The following is a 5,069-nucleotide window of genomic DNA, read 5'->3' on the forward strand; positions in this document are numbered from 1 at the left end:
TGAGTCGTACAAAACAGCAAATATGTGCTATATATGTATATGGAATGACAAATGGGAAACAGGAAATATGTGGAATGAGGAGAATTGGATTTATGTGGACTGAGGAGTTGAAAATTAGATTTATGAGGAATTAGGAAGAAAAACTGGAATGCTAAACAAATGTCAAGTATATCGTTTATATCAAACGACAAACGGTGGTCACTTCACCCATTTTAATACAGACGTGTTTTTTCTTTTATGCACTGGGACTTGATTAAAGAAATAAAAAAACAGGGTGTGCAATAAACTTTCGAAGGTTGGCATAACTTTTCTATGCGTCAGTTTAGAGTTGTTCTGAAGGACACCCTGTGCCGACCTTGTTTTTGTTGAACTTTCGCTTCCCTTCTGACCAGGCCTCCAAACTTATATATTTATATTTTATTTATTATTATTAATTTCAAAAATTTCAATCCCAGGCAAAGTTACTGAAATGGACGTGATCTATTAGACTTCACTTGTCCCGCTGTTCATTCGCTCGCTTTCATTTAAATTTAATGTTTATACTGAATAGCGGTGTAAGTAGACGGCTTTGATAATACTGTTTTATGCTGTGGATAACGTAAGCCAAAATGGATGAAAACAGTTGTAGTAATGGTTCATCTAAGAGGCCGAGGCCATGGAAATTTACCAGTAGTAGCGATCAAAAACCCGACTACCCATACATGGGAACAGCAAGTTGAAGTGCGCTTATAATCATGTCATTTGAACTTTTTAAGCATTTCCGCTGCCATTTTTTTCTTCTAAATCTTTCAGCGTGTGTATTTACAACCACATATCAACACCAGATGCATTGAAAAGTGAATCATATTGACTAACTGACTCGGAAATCTAGATATTCTGTTATCTTTGATGTTGCAAATGAAGTCATTAAGCAGTTTCGGGTGTTCTTAGCACTTATATGGGTCATGTTCCCTGTAGCGCTAGTATCTACATAAGCCAAATACAGCAACTCAGGCACGGCTTGTAAATGGAAGGTTGAACACCAGCGACAGTCAAATGACCCTGAGTACCTGCTGGGGTGGGCCTAGCAACGCCATCCCAAATGTCAAGGCATAAATACGTACCACAATAAAGCCTGAGTTGTGAACACAGTGGTAACTTTATATTCAGTTGCTAAATGAATGGTCGTGCTGTTCTGTAATCAGTTCGTATATTCAATGAATAGAATGATTCCATTAATCACCTTGAAGCGGTATCGGGAGCTGAAGGGTTTTATCTGAGCCAAGGCTTTCCACAGATCAGTGAAATCTTTAATGGATTAAATTTTGCTTTTAATGAGAGTCACTTAGACCTTCGCTGGAAGGGGAATATAATTAGGTGTACATTCATGAAAGGAGATCCATGAAATGGCGAAAATAAGGCAGGACATATTCCAGTTCTCCTGCTGATGGAATGGCTATCTTTCAATACGGTCTGGAAAGCTTCATGTTTTTTCAAAATATTCACCTAGCTAAATTGACGGACTTTCTCAAATTCACATAAATCATGTTACTGTCAAATTAAAAATAAAAAGGGGGAATATTATTTCTTTTTACTGGCAATGACTCTGAACTGTCCCATCCTCAGAGCGTCATTCCCCAACATTTGATAAAATCAATTTTTGTCTTAAATTTTTGTTCTCGGTTTTTACTGAGATTTATGCGTCCTTGAGCATCTTGAACAACCAAAAAGTTATATCTTATAATCCTTGTATTTCCTTTTTTCAGTCCCTGTCACTGAATGAAAGCCAGGACTCCTTTATGGTCTCTTTATATGAATCCTTTTTTTTTATTTCGTTATTTACTTCAAGTAGTTATTGATCATTTTCTTTTCGTATTTATCAAGGGACAACTCTCGCTAGCCAGCAGTCATGATTATATTCTCTCTCTCTCTCTCTCTCTCTCTCTCTCTCTCTCTCCTCTCTCTCAATAAAGTCAATCTCTGTCACGCCATCATATCCTCCGAGTGAGAATAATGAGGCGATTTCCTTTGTCTCACTCACCCGCCCCCTCTCGGCATTGAAAATGTAAATGGCTGCTTCAAAATCTCTTCAATCACAAACTCTTCTCATCTCCATCATCCTCTCCCATCTCCTTCTATCTCAGTTCTGAGGAATGTTGACGTCCCCTCATTCTCATTTTCCCCTCGTCTTTTCCCTCTCCTTAATTGCCTCCCTAGATTTTTGTCAAAATATTGTTATGGATGATAATTAGGTCGTATTAAATGGGGAGGATTTTTGTTCGTAACTTTATCTTCCCAAGGAGTCATATGTCTCAAAATGAAATTCCTGGCACCTTCTGTTATCGTTGCCAGATGCCGCTTTTTTGGGACAACAATCACTAGCTTCATCGGATTTTCTTCTTAGAAGGATCGTCAGCTGCTGGACTTGGAAACAGTTTTATTCTGTTTATTTTCATTACCGAGTAAATACCTCTATTGAGCATAAACTTGAAGAGAGAGAGAGAGAGAGAGAGAGAGAGAGAGAGAGAGAGAGAGAGAGAGAGAGAGACAGGGAGGATAGGGGTTCTGGAGCTATTTTTTATCTACTTGTTATTTCCATGTTTGTCTTTACTGTCATCAATATATTTATATATAAACTAGGTAAAAACTGAGATCAGGGTGTTCAAGTAATGTAGCTCTGCTCATGTATATATATATATATATATATATATATATATATATTATATATATATATATATATATAGGGTATATATATATATATATACTATCGGCCTAACTATGCTCACTCTATTTACAGATATTATTTGCATACTGTTCTAGTTTACCTTGATAAGTATTTACGATTTCTAGAGAATTTCTTTTAGTCGAATGGACACGGAACCATTGTATTTCCGAATGAAATATCTGTGTAGTATTTTTTACTGGCATCAGTGGAAGTGGGTAGGAATTCCTGGTCAGAAATGATTTCCACTCACGAAATATGATTCGAACTAGTACGTTGTTATTGAAAAATTTCCTTCCAAATAATTATGTTTACATGTGGCACATCCTCTGTCCGCCTGCAGTCATTTGTTTCGAAATACTTTCATTTTAGGGTTGGGTTCCAGACTGGGACACAAGAGGTCATGTCTGTAACTCATTTTTGTTTATCTTGGTTTTCGGCTTTCTTCGTTGCGCTGCTTTTCTGTTGCATTAGGCCTCTCATGAATCTGTTTTGCAACAGACTTGGCAAAGAAAGAGAGCATAGAAGAATACTATTATGAAGTAAATCTTTGGCATAAAGATGGGGTTGTATTTAAACCTTCGGCAACATCATCTTGCTGAATTTCACCTCCTTCCCAACCCTACCTCATCTCTCTCTCTCTCTCTCTCTCTCTCTCTCTCTCTCTCTCTCTCTCTCTGTAACAGACGGAATAAACTGGCACCAGAGGTTTGAAACAACAACAGCGTGGAAGAGTTTAAAAGAAAGCTAGACAAAATCATGAGAACACTGTGAATGAACAGTAAAACCTGCTCCTAGAGATAAGTGAGCACACGATGTCCCCACGGATGGATTAGTAAGCCTTTGAGACAACCTAATCCTTGTAACTCTCTCTCTCTCTCTCTCTCTCTCTCCTCTCTCTCGGACCATGATAAGGATTGCGAGAACTCTGGAACTTCGGTGTCACCTCCGAAATGCGAGAGAGCATCCCAGATGGGGCGAGACGCTCTGTCACGTCCCACCTGATCCCGCGGAGGAAACCGTTCTGCCCCGAAATGGCTAGAAGAGTCGTGAGGTGGACAGCAAAGCCAAATGTTTTCCTCTCGCTGACAAAAAGGGAAGTGTTGCGATGAATTACTAATGCGAGTGAGGTTCTTATTGAGGTAATTCTTTTTATCGTTATTGATAATATTAGTGGCATACGTAGAAGTAGCAGAGATAACAGATCATTTTAAACTGGAGCAGTATTCATATCACGTATGTATAGCGAAGGTCATTTGATAAATTGAACATGTATATAGATGAGTTTTATAAACCTTATTATATATACTATACACAAAAAACAAATGCTGGAAAAACTCGTTATATCGTATGTGAAATAACGAACGGATAAAGTATCGTTTGGGAACCATTATATACTCCTGAAATCTCTCTCTCTCTCTCTCTCTCTCTCTCTCTCTCTCTCTCTCTCTCTCTCTCTCTCTCTCTCTCTCTCTCAGGCTTTTGCGCGACTTGGGTATTACTCAGTATTGAGGACAGAAAGAAGCAAACTGTTTCCAAGTCCAGCTGACGATCCTTCTAGGAAGGAACAAGAAAATCCGATGAGGTTCGTGTTTGTCAATCCCTGAAAGCGGTGTCTGGCAACGATGACAAAAGGTACCAGACACTTCATTTGGAAGATATGACTTATTGGGAAGAAGATGATAGAAACGAAGATTCCCCCACCCATTTAAATACCGACATAATTATCATCGGCAATGATATTTTGACTAATAAGTTACCGAGATGGAAGGAGACGGAAGAGGATGATGGGAGATGAGAAGGGTTTTAGGGTTTGAGGGATTTTGACGCAGCCATTTACAGGGGTGGGGGGGGGAGTAGGTGACACAAAGGAAGTCGCCTCATTATTCTCACTTGGAGGAAATGCTGGCTGACAGAGATGACTAATTACTTGGAGTAAGTAAAGAGAAAAAATATTCATATGAAGAATGCAAACCGAAATACAAACAGGAGACCCGGCTTTCATAAGTGACAGGTCCGAAAAATCAAAATAGATAGATTAGAAGATATAAATGTGGAAACCTCAAACTGAATTGCAAAATTACAAGGATATACTATATATAATGCATACATTTCATTATAAACCCAAAAGAAAAATAAAAGGCAAAATGGAATTTATCAAACATTAGAGATGGAACAGTTTAGTCATTAAGTGTAAAAAAAATGTGTATTCCATCCGTTGTTTTTGCATCTGACAGTATCTTCAGATGTGAGTAACTTCAGGAGATGTGCTCCTGAGAAAGTGTTGAAGTTTATTGAGTATAAATAATGCGGATTGTGTAGGAAGATTCCTTTGACGTCAGCAGGAGAATGGGGAAATGTCCTGAGC

This window comes from Macrobrachium nipponense, chromosome 16 (genome assembly GCF_015104395.2).
Source record: "Macrobrachium nipponense isolate FS-2020 chromosome 16, ASM1510439v2, whole genome shotgun sequence".
NCBI classification, from domain to species: Eukaryota; Metazoa; Arthropoda; class Malacostraca; order Decapoda; family Palaemonidae; genus Macrobrachium; species Macrobrachium nipponense.